Source organism: Zootoca vivipara, chromosome 11 (genome assembly GCF_963506605.1).
Source record: "Zootoca vivipara chromosome 11, rZooViv1.1, whole genome shotgun sequence".
Taxonomy (NCBI): domain Eukaryota; kingdom Metazoa; phylum Chordata; class Lepidosauria; order Squamata; family Lacertidae; genus Zootoca; species Zootoca vivipara.
In genome coordinates, this window is record NC_083286.1 from 62,463,019 (window position 1) to 62,482,299 (window position 19,281).

The 19,281-nt window shown below is 50.5% G+C and overlaps 1 protein-coding gene and 1 non-coding gene across 2 annotated transcripts in view; one reads left to right on the forward strand and one right to left on the reverse strand.

Annotated features, from left to right (window-relative positions):
* The first annotated feature begins 3,536 nt into the window (after positions 1-3,536).
* IL11RA (interleukin 11 receptor subunit alpha) overlaps positions 3,537-19,281 on the forward strand; it is a 122,487-nt gene continuing 106,742 nt past the window's right edge. The window contains exon 1 of the mRNA XM_060280406.1: positions 3,537-3,657. The gene's annotated coding sequence lies outside the window, so the exon portion shown is untranslated. The remainder of the gene's footprint in view (positions 3,658-19,281) is intronic.
* On the reverse strand, positions 13,846-13,918 carry TRNAE-CUC (transfer RNA glutamic acid (anticodon CUC)). The gene has a single exon. It is a non-coding gene; the product is annotated as a tRNA-Glu (tRNA).

The window sequence follows — 19,281 nt, forward strand, 5'->3', positions numbered from 1 at the left end:
GCTGGAAACAACAGGAGTTGAATCCTGCTTGTGGGTTTCCCATAATGGGCATCCTATTGGCCCCTGTGAGAACAGGATGCTGGACTAAATGGGCCATTGGCCTGATCCGGCAGGCTCTTCATTCATTCATATTTCACCAACAGCAGCAAGGAACTGGGAACTGTAGTTTGCTGCTAACAGAGCTGCAGTTGCCAGCATCCTTAATAAACTGCTTTCCAAGATTCCTGAGGGAGATGTACTTTTAAATAGATGAAAACATCCACATTCCTTGGCCCTGATCCAACTTGAGTTAAAGATGCCTAAGTCCCACTGAAATCAATGGAACCGATGGAGTAAGTTACATTTTAACTTGTTGCGTTGATTCCGATGAGACCATGTTTGGCTGGCTCGAAGCCGAGAAGATTTACTGAGGCACGAGCTTTCAAGGGAGATGGAAGAGATTGAGAATCTCTTCTGGGTACTCTGCAAGAACCTTGAACCATCTCTCCCCAGACAGACTGCAACTTATCCAGAGGGCCTTCTCTGCCCTCCCCCTTCAAAGAAGGATGGTCAGAATCTCTCTCTGTCGCACCTTTCCTGACTCTCCTGGACAAGCCTAATGCTGATTATTTTATAATGGGTGGAAAAGCAAGATTTATGGCTGCACAGAGACACATAGCGCAGAGAGAAATGGCATCATATTTTACTGTCTTGTTTATGACTCTGTAAATTAGAGACTAAAACGGAAGTCTCAGGCTGCAAAGCTTATCCTATTGCATATTTGTCATTGTGAGTTTGACCATCTTGGCGGCTTCATTTGTAAGAGTTTGCCTCCGAGTACCAGATGCTCAGGATCACAAATGCAGAGGTTGCTGTCGTGCCCCGATCTGCTTGCAACTATCCCACAATGGGCACCTGGGTGGCCACTGCAAGGAAGAAACCATGAGGCTAGGTGGTGATATGATAGCCATGTTCAAATATATAAAAGGATGTCATATAGAGGAGGGAGAAAGGTTGTTTTCTGCTGCTCCAGAGAAGCGGACACGGAGCAATGGATTCAAACTACAAGAAAGAAGATTCCACCTAAACATTAGGAAGAACTTCCTGACAGTAAGAGCTGTTCAGCAGTGGTATTTGCTACCAAGGAGTGTGGTGGAGTCTCCTTCTTTGGAGGTCTTTAAGCAGAGGCTTGACAGCCATCTGTCAAGAATGCTTTGATGGTGTTTCCTGCTTGGCAGGGGGTTGGACTGGATGGCCCTTGTGGTCTCTTCCAACTCTACGATTCTATGACTCCTTTTGGCCAGATCCAGGGCTGCCCATCTTTTCTCATTTTGGGGGACAGAACAAAATAATGTAAATGTTGCTTGATTGCTGAGTATCTCTCGCCTACCATTGGAATGCTATACCCATCAGAGCTCCAGTTTGCTTTCCTCGCAAAAGGTTGCCAGGTCAACCTCCAACATATCTGTATGGTGCACCTTCCTATGTTCTTATTGTTGATCTTTGTGAAGCTTTTTTTTCTGGTTGGAATAAAAAGTCTTGGCTGCTGGATCAGGCCAAAGGGCCCCACCTAGTCCAGTGTTTTTGCTCTTGCCATGGCCAACCAGTTGCGTCTGGGACGCCTGCTGCCTGGCACCATTTTCATTCCCCCGCCCCATGGAAAATCCAACAAGGATAATTGGTATTTCCACAGACACGGGAAAGTGGGGCTATTTATAGCTTTGAAAAAACCTGAGAATACCAACATGTCAAGTTCCGGAAATTAGAAAAGTGATTCAAAATTAAAAATACCATTTGCAACCCAATGACCCACCCTGGTGTGTGGATTGCCAAGCCCTTCTCGGCTTTTGCCAGGCTTGAGAAGCTCTCAGGCTTCCTCCGTTGACTCCAAAAGTCTCATTAATTGAAGAACATAAGGAGAGCCTGCTGGATCAGGCCAGTGGCTCATCTAGTCCAGCATCCTGTTTTCACAGGGGCCAACCAGATGCCCCAAGGGGAAACCCACAAGCAGAATTCGAACACAAGAGCAACTCTCCCCTCCGGCAGTTTCCAGCGACTGGTATTCAAAAACATTTCTGCCTCCAGCTGCGAAGGCCAAACATAACCAAATAATACGTTTTAAGTGTGTTGTAAAGTGCATTATACAAATGTGACACTAGATGGCAATGGTGAGCTATGGCAAATTCAACATATTTTTTTTCAAAAACCTTTTTTTAAAAAGCATTTTCACAATGTTTTTAATACATGTCTAGATTCCATCCTAGTGTGAGAGAGGGAGAAAAGCTGTTCTCTATTTGTTTTCTCCATGCCAGGATTTAAGTCAGACTTCCCCCAACCCGGTGCCCTTGGGATGCGCTGGACTACAACTCCCATCAGTCCCCAGCTACCACAGTGGCTTGATGGGAACTGTAGTCCAAAATATAGATACCACCCGGTTGGGGGAAGAAGGCTGGTCTGCCTATACCAGGCATCCCCAAACTTCGGCCCTCCAGATGTTTTGAACTACAGTTCCCATCATCCCTGACCACTGGTACTGTTGGCTAGGGATCATGGGAGTTGTAGGCCAAAAAATCGGGAGGGCCGCAGTTTGGGGATACCTGGCCTATACTGTATATCATTCCTTCCCCAGTGGATTTAAGGATTGTACCCTGACTCAGGTTGAAAGTTCTCAACGGTTGTCCTCATTTTGGGGTCTCTCCAATGAAGATAAAGTGAGAGGCTTCAATTTCCAGCTATCTTACCTTACAATTAGATCAAATTCGGGGAGACGGGGCTGCTTGCTCCACTGATTCCAGGGCCTGCTAATAAACCAAGAGAAGAAAACGGAATCGGGGATGTTCTCCCGCGCAATCCCATTGGAAGAGAAGAAGGGCTGGCAAGAAAAGCCCAGGATCGCTTCGGAGAGCTGGGCCCCTGCGCAGCGGGCTTGCGCAAGAGAAGAGCCCCCTCACGTCTTCGCTTCGAGGTCTCTGGGCGACCCGGGAGCAAAGAGCTGCTTCGTCCCAAAAAACGAAGAACTCCCCAGTTGGAAGGGGCTTCGATCTCCCCAGAGTCGCAGATTCCCTGCCCAGACCAGCCGGGACCCCCCAAAACCGATCCCTTCATTTCCTCGCTTGGGCAGTTCTAATCGCACCACCCTCCGCCCGCTGCTGCCGCCCGCTGCTCGCGCCGGGCCGCGTTCCGACGTTCCTTTCCACGCGTGAAGTCAACACGCGTCGGGAAACGCTCCTCCTCCGACGCGTGATGCGCTCTCTGTCTCCCCGCCCCCTTCTCCGTGCCAGCTGGGAGGGCTGCCCGGGCTGGAAGCCCCCGGGTCAATCCGCCCGCGGAAACGCGTCTCGGGGCGCAGGTCGTGAGAAGGCGCCCAGTCACCCGTCCGGGCTCCCCTCTAGCTAGCCAGCCAGCTAGTTGGTAGGCAGCCGGAGAGGAGCCGCCGCTCGCTCCGCGGGGACTGGCCGGCCCTCCTCCGCCAGACACGCCGCCTTCGCCCGCCCGGATTGGCCGCGCCGGCGGCGGCAGCGCGGGGCGGGACGGCGCGGGCGAGCGAGCGAGCGAGCCGGAGGCAGCCGAGCCGAGACACCGGCACCCTCCGCCGGCCGGCCGGAGGCAGCAGAGCGCGGGCAGCCGCGGCCAACATGCGCGCCTAGCAGCCCCGGGACCACGGAGGAGGAGGACGAGGTAAGGCCCGCGGCGACGGGATGGGCGCACCGGGGGAAGCGGGAACCTCTCCAAGCGCGCGTCGCGTTCCCCGGCTGCGCTTTCTCCTCCCAGTCAGCCAGCCATCATTCCTTCTGCCCCCCCATCCCCAAGGAAAAGCCCCCTCCCCATCCTAAGGGAGGCCCCCAGTCTGAAAGTTATGTCCAAACGCCCCCCCCCCCCCCGGTCCGGAGGCAGAGACATTGCGAGACTCTCCCTCCCAGGAAAAAAAAAACTTTCCACTGCCTATTTACTGCCGCGTGTCGCCGCCAAGAGACGGGCTGATATCCTCTCGGAGACGCAGGACTTTTTCAAGCCAGCCCCCACCCCCCGTCCCGGATAGAGATGCCCCCTCCCCAAGCGTGCTCCTTTCCACCTCTCCCGACCCATAAAAGAGCAAGACAGACGCCTCTCCCCTTGGAAAAGTCCTTTCTCCTCCCCCCCCCACCCCATTGGCCTTTTATCTTGGACTTGTCGTGTGGCCTGGAATGGAGTTTTGGGGTGATGGAAATCCCAGCCTGGCAGGACTTTACGCCGTCCTGGCCAGCCAGACGCAGTGGAGAAGGCCAACTTCTTGCCCGGCAGGACCCGTAAACAGCTCTGCAGAAGCCGCAGCGTGAGGGGGGGGAGGGAGGAGACTTTCTCTCTCTCTCTCTTTTCTGCCCCCCCCCTCCCTGGGAGCCCCTGCTCTGCACCCCGGAAAGGCCTTGGGGGTCTTGCCTGTCTGCCCTCTCCAACCTCCCTGGCAGCAGCCCTTGCAGAGTAAGCAGCCACTTCCCCCCCTTCTCTCCACCCCCCCCCATCTCCCGCTCAGCAGCTGCAGCTGGCAACCCAACTTTTATTACTAGAGAGAAATAGGCAGCTCACTGCCCGTAAAATGCCAGGCAGGAGGAAGGGAGGGGGCGGGGGAGAGACGCAGCAGAAGGGGGGGGGCCTTTTGCCAGCCAGCCAACTCTCTGGGTCCCTGGTGCGACTGTCAGAAGGGGAGGGGCAGCAACTGAGCCCTAACAACAAAAACACCGCTTAGCAGACAGTCCATGTCGTCCCCCCCCCCTTTTTCTGGAATTGAGAAATGCTTCGTCTTTTATTTATTGTGATGGGAACTGCAGAGGAAAAGGTAAACTCTGAGGACACAATTATTTAGAGATCTGCTCCCTTCCTTCCTTCACTCAAGACACAAACACTTGCAAATCTCTCCGAGAGGCTTCCAGGCCTGTGACTTACTTGTGCACACACAGGCGTGCAAATCTTTCTCCGTGCACGCCAGGAGTCATGGCTGCCGCAGGGACACAGCGTGGCCCCGATCTCGAGGCGGCTGTTTGCTTTGGAGGAAGGTTCAAGAGTAGATCTACGGGTTGTCTTTCGGTGACAGGCATCTTTGAGTGTCCGCTGCTGGACCCCCACTCACCTCTGAAGAAGGTCTGGGAGTGGGGAGAGAGTTTTCTGGATGGTTCTTTGCCGTTCCATAGAGGACACACTGCACCCTGTGGGTTTTGTGCTAGCAGGCCACAAGGCTATCTGGTGTCTGGCGATAAAGAGCCCTAATGGCCAGCAAGTGAGAGCAGAAGTTGGCTGGAGTCTTGACCTAAGGAGTGTCTGTGTGTGGTCCAACCTTTGTGGACTTTAGGACTTGACCAAGAGTCACAAGGTGTTCATTTTGCATGTCAATTCCAGGGCCGAGGAAACTCAGGCTCAGGAGCCAAATGCAGCCCCCAGGGGTCTCCGTCTGGCCCTTGGGAGTTTCCTCCAGCCCCCCACCCCCCAATCCTGAGCCACAACCCTCCTCAAGCCTGATCTGCTCATTTCAGCCTGTGTCTTTCATCTCCAAAATGGGAAGGTTTATGATCTCATATCCTGCAAGAGTTTTGGGGAAGGGAATTGAGTAGTAATACTATTTATCATTTATTTGCTTATTTATTACCTGTTTCACGAAATAAGTGTGCACCGCTTGATTGTACAAAAGCAACAACCTCATAAAGAGGTTTACAAAAAGATAAAAACCATCAAGAAAAATTCATGGCGTTTACCTGCAGAACGTTAACATACCCAAACAGATTAAAGCTCACATCAACTTCCTGAGCTTCTGGGTAGGCTTGTCAAAGCAAGAATGGCTTTAGTAGGCACCAAAAACAATACGGTGAAGGTGCCTGCTTGATATCAGTAGGCAGGGAGTTCCAAAGGGCAATAATCATGTGCCCAAGATTCGCTCCCACTGCTGTTTGGTGGGAGCAGAGCCTCTCTTTCCCTGTGCTTTATTCCACGCCTCTCCCAGAGACAACTGCTTTTGCTTGGACCTTGTGGAGTTGTGGAGCCTGTCAGGGTTGGGCTTCGGTCCGTTGCTCTGCTCCTTCTGTGCCTCCTTTTTCCCCCTCCTGGGTTTTATTCCCTGATATCCTTGTAATGCAAAGTCAGGCAACCCAACCTGCTCAGTTTCGTGGCCCCAGAGTAAGGAATGTCAGTACAGTAGAGGAGGAAATGCTGCAGAGGTCCTGGGAATGAAAAAATCACCTATAGTTAAACTATGGAACTCACTCCCACAAGACTTTGGATGCCTTTAAAAGAGGATTAGACCAGGGGTAGGCAACCAAAGGCCCGTGGGCCGGATGTGGCCCAATCGCCTTCTCCAGCCCGCGGACGGTCCTGTTTTTACATGAGTAGAATGTGTCCTTTTATTTAAAATGCATCTCTGGGTTATTTGTGGAGCATAGGAATTCATTCATTTTTTCCCCTTCAAAATATAGTCCGGCCCACTGCATGGTCTAAGGGACGGTGGACCGGCCCCTGGCTGAAAAAGGTTGCTGACCCCTGGATTAGACAAATTAATGGAAAAGAGAGCTGTATTCTCTGCCTCCACAGTTGGAGGCAGCAATGCTTCTGAATACAGTCAAACCTCAGTTGTTGGACATAATCTGTTCTGGAAGCCCGTTCGACTTCCGAAATATTCAACAACCGAGGCACGGCTTCTGATGGGCTGCAGAAGCTTCTTGCACTCAAGCAGATGCCACGTCGGACGTTCGGGTTCCAAAAAATGTTCAAAAACCAGAGCAATTCCTTCTGGGTTCTCAGCGTTCGGAAGCTGAAACGTTCCAAAACGGAGATGTTCAGGATGTGAGGTTTGACTGGTCCAGTTGCTGGGAGCCACAAGAGGGGAGAGGGCTCTTTCATTCATGCCCTCATTGCTTGCTTCCCACAGGCATCTATCTGGTCAGCCGCTGTGAGAACAGGATCCTGGACTAAAGGAGCTGCTGGCCTGATCCAGCAGGCGCTCCTTATGTGCTTCTAAGACTTCCAAGGGTGGAGAATTCCTCCTCTTGTGTGATTAAAGGCCTTCCCTCCTTGAATGAGCAACATGTATCACACATGTACGTGTGTGTGTGTGTGTGTGTGTGTGTGTGTGTCTGTCTGTCTGTCTGTCTGTCTGTCTGTTGCCAGGCTGCAAGGATGGCGACATCGGACGCCACTCTCCTCTCTCCAACCCCTTCGTACTGCAGGAAATTTTGCTAGTTGTCTGAACCGTTGGATATGGAGCTCGGGAAGGGAGCATTTCCTTGCATAATGCTCCTTAAGCTTGTGATGTGAGTCACCTGTGGCTATTCTGGTCCATTGCTACCTATCTGTGTTGCACCTGCACTTTCTGCATCTGGTGTGGACAGAATGAAGAGCGGGGTCCTCCTGGGCGTCTGGATCAGAGGGTGAAATTCATGCCTGTAGGCTCGGGGGGTGAGGTGGGGAGACACTCCAAGACAGGGACCTCAAACTATGGCCCACGGGCCAGATCCAGCCCGCCAGGGTCCTGAACCCGGCCCGCCTGGCAATTGCAGAACCTGCTGCTGTCTAACGGGTCTATGGCAAAAGGAAGTACAGTGTCCCGTGCGTGAGCGTGACCTGTGCACCCGGCATCCGTTGATACTGCAAGTGGTTGGTTGGTTGCGGGGAGGGGGGGCGGTGCATGTGCAAGAGGAGGGATGATGCGATACTGCACACGCACAGCAGGTGCGCCGGCGCTTTTGCGTTCTTTCTCTTTCTGGTCTGTGGCTGAGAATTCCTTTGGCTGCGCTGCACAAGACGAGCGACTCGGGTGAGGCATCCGCAGGATGGGGGGGGGAGGTCGGCCGCCCACCGCTTTCCCTTTGGGAAGTGGCCATTTTGGGGCCGGGGAGCCTCATTCCACTGCCCGGCAGAGCAGGTGGGAGGAGATATTGACCATCTCATTAGCCAAAAGCAGGCTTCCCATTGAAATACTTCCTGACAGTAAGAGCTGTTCGGCAGTGGAATTTGCTACCAAGGAGTGTGGTGGAGTCTCCTTCTTTGGAGGTCTTTAAGCAGAGGCTTGACAGGCATATGTCAAGAATGCTTTGATGGTGTTTCCTGCTTGGCAGGGGTTTGGACTGGATGACCCTTGTGGTCTCTTGCAACTCTATGATTCTATGATTAAAACCGTTCTTCTTTTTAAATATTGTATTGTTTTTCCTTTTTTGTGCACCACAAAAGTGTGCACCACGCAGTGTGCATAGGAATGTGTTCATATTTGTTTCAAACTATAGTCCGGCCCCCAACAGTGTCTGAGGGACAGTGAACTGGCTCCCCGTTTAAAAAGTTTAAGAACAAGAAAGCACTCAGTTTATGCCTTCGCAACTTGTGAATTTGGTTGTGGCTGCCAGGTGTGATGGCCAATAGCGCAGGCAGATTCAGGATGGGATGAGTTTGTGGTGAAAGAGGCCTAGCAGCAGTTGTCAGCCATGAAATCTCTCCGCTGGCCTCCAGATGTTTTGGATCACAACTATCATCAACCCAAGCCGGCACATCTAAACCTTAGGAAGAACTTGCTGGAGGTAGGAGCTGTTTGGCTGTGGAACGGACTCCTTGCGAAGGTGGTGGACTCTAATAGAATCATAGAGTTGGAAGAGACCACAAAGGCCATCCAGTCCAACCCCCTGCCAAGCAGGAAACACCATCAAAGCATTCTTGACATTTGCCTGTCAAGCCTCTGCTTAAAGACCTCCAAAGAAGGAGACTCCACCACACTCCTTGGTAGCAAATTCCACTGTCGAACAGTTCTTACTGTCAGGAAGTTCTTCCTAATGTTTAGGTGGAATCTTCTTTCTTGTAGTTTGAATCCATTGCTCCGTGTCCGCTTCTCTGGAGCAGCAGAAAACAACCTTTCTCCCTCTTCTATATGACATCCTTTTATATATTTGAACATGGCTATCATATCACCCCTTAACCTTCTCTTCTCCAGGCTAAACATACCCAGCTCCCTAAGCCGTTCCTCATAAGGCATTGTTCCCAGGCCTTTGACCATTTTGGTTGCCCCCTTCTGGATACGTTCCAGCTTGTCAGTATCCTTCTTGAACTGTGATGCCCAGAACTGGACTCTCTTTCATGGGAGATTCTTGGTTGGATGGTGGCAGGACGCTGGCGAGTATGCCTTGGGAGAAGGCGGGCTGGAGTCTGACTCAGGAGACGGGGGCAGAGGTCTGTGGGGAGGGTAGAATCAGAGGCAGGAGAAGCTTTAGAGCTGGAGGAGGAGGAGGCAGGCCAGGCAAGTGAAGTGCTTCTCCACCCTCTCCAGCACCCCTGTCTCCCAGAACCAGGAGAGAGCTGAAGAGGGAAGAGCAGGGGAAGCTTCCATGCAGGCAGGCATAGTCTCTGGCTATGTGTGCACAGACTGTCGGAGGAAGGTACATAAACTGGTGGAGGGGGGAGTGGTTCCCAGTTCCTGCAACTTCTCCATAGAGCATGGACCTGGGAATAGCTGCTTAGATGCTAGGCTGGCGTGCCCAGATCTCCAGAGCGGTAGAAGCAACTGTTAAGTGTTATCTTTGACAATAAATCATTAATTGCATTCCTTTGGCTGAGAAGTGCCCTTGACTGATGGCCCCCTGCCAGGGATGCTTTTGCTGCGATTCCTGCATCGTGCATGCGGGGTGGACTAGATGACTCTTGGGGGTCCCTTCCAACTCTGCAATTCTGTGATTTGATGAGATTTGGGAGAGGGGCCAGCAGGGAGGCCTGGCAGCAGCAGCAGCAGGTGGCAAGAAAGGGAGAACTGGTTTGAGGATGCAGAATCTGCCCCGGCGGGCTTCCAATTGGGCCGTTGCTCTGGAGATGACCCAGACGTGTGTGTGACACCCCCTTGGTGGTGACCCTGCATAGCACCCGCTCTTCCCACGCATGGGAATGTCCAGGGTGGTCGGGATGGGAAGAAGGGATGGCGACGCACGTCGGTTAAGCAACTTTCTCTTTGCTGTAATAAAATCTTCTCGCTGTGGCAGCTGGAATGGGGGGGCGGCGGCGGGGAGGGAGAGACAGAGGCCTTGGCTCCCTTGGCCTCTCCTATGAAGCATGAATGAATCAATGAATGAATGGGAGAGGGAGCGAGTGACTCAGCCCGCCATCCGTCCCCTCCGAGGCCGGAGAATATTGGAAGCCGCCCAAGTTTCCTCTCCCGTCGCCCTCAGCCTTATCGGAAGCCTTGCCGCCTTGATTTACAGCTGATCTGCCCGCCTTCCCGGCTCCTTGTCCTTCAAGCACCCTGGGGGGGGGGGCATGGGGCAGCAAAGCAGCACCCAAGGTGGTTCTTGCCAGGGAGAGGAGGAGAGGGGCTGTTGATGGATAGGACTAGTCAGGTGGCTGTGCTTTGGCTGGAGGGTCAGAGGCAGCAATGCTTCTGAATATCCTGGACCGTCTGCAGTTTGGGCCGGATCTGGCCCCCGGGCCTTAGTTTGCCTACCCATGCTCAAGGTCTAGGGGATAAAGTGGTAGAATTGTGTGAGGCAGTATGGTGTAGTGGTCAGAGCAGGACTGCAGAGTCCTGGGTTCGAATGTGCACTCAACCATGCAGCTCAGTGCGTAACCTTGAGCCAGTCAGTGTCCCTGAGCCCGGTTATTTTTATTCATTTTATTTATTAAATTTGTACACAGCGCCACCCTTCATCCGTAGAACTCAGGGTGGTTCACAACTTAAAAATACAGTATAAAAATGCAACATAATAAAAACAACAACAAGCAATACCCCCCCCCTCCCACAAACATCTGATCTATTGCACGGGGTTGTTGTGATGATGAAATGGTGGCAGCGGGGAGAACCAGGCATCCCACCTTGGGCACCTTAAAGGAAAAGCGGAGTATAGATGCAGTAAAACAAATCCTGCCACCCCTTTTCTCCAAGATAAGACCTTCTTCGCCTCAGGCTCTGGTTGACTCCAAGAAAGACTGAATATGATTCATCTGGAGGTGGCTCCAGTAAGTGAGCCAAACAGCAACACAGCACTTCTAAATTTCAGAATGCTTTGCAATCTTTTGGAGTGTGTGTCCCCTCATCACAAGCTTGTACGGTAGGCCCTATTTTCATTGGTGGGGAATTACGGCAGAGAAAGAGAGACAGTGGGACTTGGCTGGTCATTTACTGAATTATTGGCAGTGTAGGACTCGAACCTTGAACAATCCATCTCTCACTTCTGTTGCTCTTGCATGTACTACGAGAAAATGCAACCTCACAGATGCAGCTAGGCCATCCAGCTGAGTTAGAAGGGGCGGGGTGGTTGTGGCTGGGAATCCTTTTCTTACTACAAATCATGAGGCGATGGACCTGTGTGATTAATTTCCCCCATGTTCCTTCTCAGTCTCTGCAGATTTCTGCAGGCTATTCCTGACTCGCCCATTCGCTTGCCAGCAAAGTCAGAACCCTCTCCTCTTGGAGACTCACCAAAGCCTGAGCATGAGACCATGCATGGTGCAATGTGGCCCAGTGGTTAGTGCCCAACTTGGACCAGGGAGGCCTGGGTTCAAAGCCCTGCTTGGCCACAAAGCTCACTGGGTGATTGGGAGTCAATTGCTATCTTAGCCAAACCTATCTCACACTTTGGGGGGTGATGGGTGGGGGGGGCACCTGTTATTTGCTTGTTTATTTGCTTAATTAAATTTGTATACCGCTTGATTGTAGAAAAAAAAACCCATCAGAGCAGTTCACAAAAAGAGAAAACACTGAAATTATCACTAAGAATTTACAACCCTGTTGTAAAACATACAGAATTTTTTTTATATAATTATTTTTATTAAGGATTTTCGTGGGTTACAAAGGTAGTGCAGTGTCTCATGCATCATTTTTACACATCAATTTTACTTGTTGAGACATTATGAGTAAGGGGGAAAGAGGTGGGTGGGATGGGGAGTTGGGTGTGGTGGATTGCCGATGTCTCTGTTTTTCGTGATATGTGTAGGGGTTCAGCGTCCGCGTGGTTTGTGCAGGTTCTCTGTTGTTTGTTCGTGCTTCTCTGTTGGTGAGAGAGGTCGGGATTCGTCTTTGGGTGCGATTGCTCATTTGCGGTTGGCTGTGATGATCTTCAGTTTCTTGTGTGAGTGGGGAGGGAGGATGTTTTGATTAGGTTAGCCATATTGATTTGTATGCTGACGGTAAGTTTTTGTTGTTGTCCTGTTGGGCTGTATAAGTGATAAAGGGGAACCATACTGGGGTGAAGGTGTCTTCTTCTGTTTGTCCGCGTGTCAATTTCAGCTTACTGGTTAGTTTTTCTAGTAGGGCCGTTTCCCATACAACTTGGTACCATTGGTCCATGCTTACCCCTGACAGGTCCCTCCAGTGCCTGGCTATAATGTTTCTTGTTGCTGACAATAGGTGGATTATAAGTTCTTTGTGATCTGAGTGAGTGTTGTTATCTTGAAAGATATTTAGTAAAACCAATTCTGGGGTAATATCTAGCACTTGCTTAGTTATCTTACAGATTTCTTGCATGGATGTCATCCAGAATGTTTGGATTTTAGGGCACTCCCACCACATGTGGAGATATGTGCCTATGGAGGTGCATCCTCTCCAACATTTCGATGAGGTTCCTGAACGTATTAGTGCTAGTTTCCTTGGAGTCAGGTACCATCTGTAAGTTTGTTTCAACGAGAGTTCTTTTCTTTTCATTGATATAGATTTGAAGGGGGGTTTCGACCACATTCTAGTCCATTGGGTAGGGTTGATTTCATATCCTATGTTATCCTCCCATTGTCTTTTTAGGTTGTCCAAGGGGTCTGTGGGATTTTGGAGTAGTATAAACATACAGAAATTTAAAACTGGAATTAAGCAAATTAAATTTGTTTAAATAAAAAATATGGTGTTTGTTTGTTTGTTGCATTTATAGCCTGTCTCTCCCCCCACCCCACCCCACCCCACCCCACCCCAAGGAGCTCAAGGCGGCATACAGACAGTTCTCCCCTGCCTCATTTGATCTCCACAACAACCCTGTGAGGTAGGTCCGGCTGACAGGTCGGACTGACTGGCCCAAGGTCACACCCAGTGAGCTACATGGCCGAGTGAGGATTTGACCCCTAGTCCCTCATTCTGACCACTACACAACACTGCTTTCTCTTTGTATATTCCATTTTCGGATAGACATTTTCTGAATGTCCCAGGAGCCCTTGTTTGGCCAGGCCGCTAATTGTTGCAGATAAGCCAGCGCTGAGATTAAGTGGGGTTTGGCTTTTTAAAAGAAACATCTTTGATTTAGCTACTGACTCCACAGAACGCCCAGACCTGCTCCCGGCCCCGTTCTCCCCCCCCCCCCCATGCTTTTGGTGGGAGGATCCTCTTGTGCTTTGGAGAAACCGCTTGAGGTCTAAGCTTGGAGCCCTTTTTGCGGCTGCAACCCCTGAGGAAAGGCAGACATTCTCTGGCCTTGCTCTGTTGACTCCCCTGGACTGCAGCCAATGCCTTGACAGCTGTGGTTTATGCCTCCACGCTTTAAATGGTTATAATCTCTTGTGGGAGGACAGGCAAAAGAAATGTCTAAAGGCATCCGCTGCCTTCAGGGACTGCGAGACCTTGCGACCATTCTTAATTTGCAAGATGGTTAAGGAAGTTTAGCTGCCACCTGTCAGGTCCCCTCTCCTCTGTGACTGGTCAGATGTTACCTGTGTATTCAGCAAGTAACTGAGCAAGGCCAAAATTTAGTGCCCCTCCAAATGGATCTCCTCGGTTATGGATCTTTGCCATTTTGCTCCCCATTGGTGTGGCCCCCTGTGTATGTCACAGAGCAGAGATGCTCAAATAGTGACCGATGGCCTCTAAGAACAGAGGAAGCAACTCCACAATGAACAATAGATCATACAATTGGAAGGGACTCCCGAGGGCCATCTAGTCCATCCCCCTGCAATGCAGGAATCTTATGCCCAACGTGGGGCTCGAACCCATGACCCTGGGATTGAGAGTCTCATGCTCTACCGACTGAGCGATCCGAGCTTCCAACTGAGCCACACCATTGACTGGCAGCGACTCCTAGAATCATAGAACCGTAGAGTTGGAAGGGATCCCCAAGGCTCACCTAGTCGGACCCCCTGCAAAGAAAATCAAAATTGATTTACCTTTTGTCATATTTAATTCGGAAGTGAAACCTGGATTGATTCTACAATGTGGAACTCCAAAAAAAAATGTAATTCAACCCCCCCCCCCAACAAAGCCACCAGCCATTTTCAGGTGGTTTGTGAAAAAGTTTCAAGAACTGCTGTGGTTGAGAAAGGTGACTTCTGGCCTCTCCTGTCATAATCTGAAGAGGAGCCATCTGGATCTGGCCAATGGCCCAACTAGTCCAGCATCCTGTTCTCACAGGGACCAACCAGGTGCCTGTAAACAGGGTTTGATCACAACAGACCTCTCTCCCACCTGCCCTTTCCAGCAGTGGGCATTCAGAAGCATTGCTGCCTCCGACTGTAGAGGGCAGAGAACAGCCATCCTGGCTAGAAGCCACTTAGAGTCCCCTCCTTCTCCATGAATTTGCCTACCGGTAGTCATCTTTTAAAGCCATCCGGGTTGGGGGGGGGGGGTCCTCACTGCCTCCTGCAGGAGAGAGTTCCAAGGATTAACTATGCACTGCATGAAGAAGTCCATTTCACAAAACAGCAAACCCAGATTTGCCGCCAAGCATTCCCTCACCAGGGAGCCACATTCAGCCATGCTGCAAGGTGCATCAATCGACTGCATGCATTCCTTGCTGTTTCGGTGCATGCTTTAGATGGCAACTGGTGACGAACGGAAACGATTCCGCGTTGTTGGGGGTAGGGGCAGGTGCCCTGTGAGTCGTTGCTGTGACATTTGCAAAGGCCTGGGAATGTGGAAGCGTCTTGCAGAGCGTCTGGTGAAAGCAGCTGCAATTTCTGGATTTTTGCATGGATTTTAAGAGAGAGAGAGAGAGATGTCCTTGTGTGCGAGGGTGTTAAGTTCCAGAAGGCAGGATGGCTGTGAGCCGGGGTGGATAAACAGAAGGGAGGTCTCTAGCACAGCAGGAACCCCGTCCAAACATCTCCCTTTGTTCCTGTTTGTTTAACGTTGTCTAGGAAATGTGGGCTTACCCGACTGAGTGTGCGCTGTTCCCAGCTGAGCCACTAAACATGTTAATCATGAGGCTGCGTTTATTAAATTGCTGTTAAAGGTTTTTAGGACAGAGATATAGTTTTTAAAAGCAAGACATTTGTATTGCTGGCAGGAGCTGAGCTTGGGACCCTATCCGTTCCCCATTGTCCACTGACTGTAAGCTTCTAGAGTCCTGTTCAGGTGTCCAAAGAACATGAGGGTGTGCCATGGGTCATAGTTCTGAGCGCACAGAGCCTGCACATCGGAACACTGTCTTGCCCCCTGGAAAAGGCTTAGTGCCCTTCACTGGGTGTGTGTTTTTTAAATGCATACATGCGTAATTTTATTTGTATGCCGCTTTTCCATAGCTCGAACCATGCTCAAGGCAGCTTATGACATGAAGAAGAAGAAAAAGATTCTGTGAGTCCCACGTTGCATGTTTGGGATGTGTACACCAAACAGTCCATGTGCACGTGATGTGTGGAGATTGGGGCAGAGTCAGCCCTGCCTCCTAAGTGCACACCAGTTTGTACACGTTGCGTCACTTGCGTTTTCCACATTGCGCATGCAACCCAATGCGCCTGGTGCTCCCATTAGAGCAAATGGGCCCCAGACCTGCTTGCTGGAATGCGCTCAATAAAAGTGATTTGTTTGTGTTATTAAGTCAATAGAAATGTCCTCAATATACCGTGTTTCTCATATTATAAGACATGTCTTATATTTATTTTTTCCTCAAAAAAACACACTAAGGCTTATTTTCAAGGGATGTCTTATTTTTTTCCTCCTCCTCCTGCCGCGGCCGGCATTGCTGCTGCGCCTATCACTATGTCTTATTTTCGGGGTATGGCTTATATTCCTTGAATGCTTAAAAATCCTGCTATGGCTTATTTTATGGGTATGTCTTAAAATATGAGAAACAGGGTATCACCTGCTCTGAAATACTATAATATATTCTTTTAATGGGCTAATGAATCCGCTAATCGGCTAAAGGCCCCCAAAAGCAGTTGATGGTCCCCCACAAAAGCTTTAATTTGTTACAGGCCTAAAACTCTCTGGCGAATGCCCCAGAGGGATCTTCGTTCTTCTCCTTCCAGCCAGTGGCACGGCTTGTGAGAGTATGCAAGATGGGAAAGGCTGAATATTGTCTCCCACACCACCTGCTCCTGCGTCTTGTCTTTCGGCAAATTGGATATTTGACGCCACATTGGGTTTTTTTGTTTCTGGTTTTAAATGTAGCCCAGATGTTTGAAACGCAAGTAGAGCTTGCTGTGTTTCAGCTGAAGGTTTTAAGAACCTGACTACCTCCCCCCAACTCACCTGCATCCAGTCTCTTTCTTTCTCTGGGCTATTGTCCCTTCCGCATCTCGTGGAAAGACCTTAGCTCTCTGCCATAGCACCTGCCCAGGTTCCATCCCCGGCAGTGTGGTACAGTGGTTAGCGTGTCAAACTAGGACACTGGGAAAGACCAGGGTTTGAATCCCCACTCAGCCATGAAGCTCATTGGCTGACGTTGGGGGGGGGCAGTCACTGCCTCTCGGCCTAACCTACTTCCCGGGGTTGTTGTGCGGGTCAACTGAGTGAGCGCCTTGGAGAAAAAAGAGTGCTATAGATGCAATTAATGACTTAATAATCTCCAAGTTGGGCTGGACATAAACCCTGGAGAACCATTGTGTCAGAGTAGATGACACTGAGCTTCCGATGAACGGACTTTGTTGGTCCGCAAGGGGAAAGGCTTGCTGTGAAGTGTGCTGTCTGCGCACATGAGCTCTTTCAGATGTTCTGCTGAATCAGAGAATTGTAGCATTGGAAGGGACCCCCAAGGGTCCTCTAGTCCAGCCCCCTGCAGTGCAAGAATTTCAACCCAAGCATCCCTGGCAGATGGCCATCCGACCTTGAGCATGCCGAGGGTGAGGTTGACCTCGCTCATGGACATCTGCTCAGTCCTCAACCCTTGAGGCTCCAGGCGCATGAATGACGGCTGTTGGGTCTAGACCAAAGTTGCGGCGGGCAACTCCAAGCGCTTCCTGCCAATGGAGAGCTTGAAGCATCTTCTCGTGCCTGCTGAAGATCTGTGCACCTCGACCCTCTGTGGGTTTTGGTTGGCGATTGGCAACTGGATCCTTCTGGGTCAAAACCTGCCCCCTTGGCAGGTAATGGCTGGGCTCCATATTGGTGGCTCCGAGGTGTTGCTGGCAAGAATGGGAAGTGGGAATTGGCACCTTTCTTTCCAGAGATGCCCTCTGGCAAAATGCGGCGCTGGTTGAAGAGGCCTCCCGGGGCTGCCAACTTGGGTAACCACAAGAGCCACAGAACTTTCCCCTGCTCCTTCAAAATGCACTTTATTTTTATGCACAAGACACTGTTGGTATATCTGGCACTTTAGAGTATAAGGGAAAGCACTGACACTTTTAGGGGTGTTTGAAACATTTCAAACACCCCTAAAACATTTGGCGGGTAACAGGATGGCGAAGGCTGCCATAAGCTAAGCCAACACTACAACCTCCCATTCTGCAGGTGGAAGGACTGAGGCTTGCCAACGTCCCTGGCTCTTCCTGGCAGAAGAGAGATTTGAACTTTCTGACTAATAATAATAATAATAATAATAATAATAATAATAATAATAATAATTGTACCCTGCCCATCTGACTGGGTTCCCCCAGCCACTCTGGGCAGCTTCCAACACATATAAAACATGATAACATATTGATAACAGGGCTGCCTTCAGATGTCTTCTAAAAGTTGTGTAGTTCTTTATTTCCTTGACATCTGGTGGGAGGGTGTTCCACAAGGCAGGCGCCACTACCGAGAAGGCCCTTTGTCTGGTTCCCTGTAGCTTCCCTTCTCGCAACGAGGGACCCGCCAGAAGACGCTCAGATGGTGGACCTCAGTGTGCGGGGTAAACGATGGGGGTGGAGATGCTCCTTCAGGTATACTGGACCAAGGCTGTTTAGGGCTTTCAAGGTCAGCATCAACACTTTGAATTGTGCTCGGAAATGTACTGGAGCCAGTGAAGATCCTTTAGGTCCCAGCAGCCGTTCCCAGTCGCCAGTCTAGCTGCCGCATTTTGGATTAGTTGTAGTTTCCAAGTCACCTTCAAAGGTAGCCCCACGTAGAGCGCATTGCAGTAGTCCAGTTACTCACTCTCTTAGTATCAGCTCCTGGCCCCTGACTCTCTCCAGAAGTGAAAAGAGGAGCAGCCTCTTCATTCCTCTGCAACCAGCATTTCTCCTTTTCTTTCCCGAAGTCACTTTGCTCCTTCCCGCATCCCGCAGCTGTTTGCTCTGCAGGGACAACTTTTCTGCGTTATCCCAGGCAGTGACGTGTGGCGATGGCTGAGCAGGGCTAGGGCTGCTGCAACTCGTTGGTGGAAAGGTCTGTCTTGGAGCAGGAAGAGGTTGGAGGACATCACCCTTGAGCAGCATTTCTCTGGGGGGGAATTTTATCTGTTTAACTCTGACCCTACTGCTGAATGGCTTCTCAGGCTGCAGTTTGTTCTCTCTAAGCTCTGCTCTTCTCAGAGTCATCTTGTTGATCAAAAGGACTTTGGATTCTAATCTTATCTCTTATTGCATTCTGCGCACAACAAAAGTCACCCATGAGTTGTCAGGGCCCTCAAAATATTTGCAGACCCTTCAGCGATTAAGTATTAATCCCTCTGTCTCTAGCAATCTCATTGCTTTATTCCTTTGCTTTAAACTCCTCCGGTTTTGGTTTTTCTCGGCCTCTCTGACCACAAAAGGCTCTGGACCCTGGAGGCCGTTTGGGTTTGGTTCCAGCGGAGACTGGCCTCTGACCCCTCATATAAAAGTCCAGGAAATTTCCGACACTCCAACCACTACACCACACTGTCTTTCACATGCTAAGTGGCTGTAGTTCATCGCTCTCACTCTCCCAGAAACAAATAAAGCAATAAGCAGCCCCCTTGAGGTGTCCATTTCGTTTGAAGCTGCCCAGAGTGTAAGGTGGCCTCCTTAAAATCAGAGAGGAGGATGAATGGCTAAACATGACAATTTGTGGGCAGCCCCAGTCAAAGGGAAGAATAAGGGCAGCTCATAGAACTGTAGAGTTGGGGTCATGCAGGAATCTCAACTAAAGCATCCAAGACAAATGGCCAATGAAGTCCTCCATGCAGCGCATTGTTAATCTGCGGAACTCCCTCCCACAGGAGGCAGCGATGGACACCAACTTGGATGGCTTTAAAAGAGGATTCGGCAAATTCGGGGGGGGGGCTATCCATGACTCCTAGCTAGGACGGC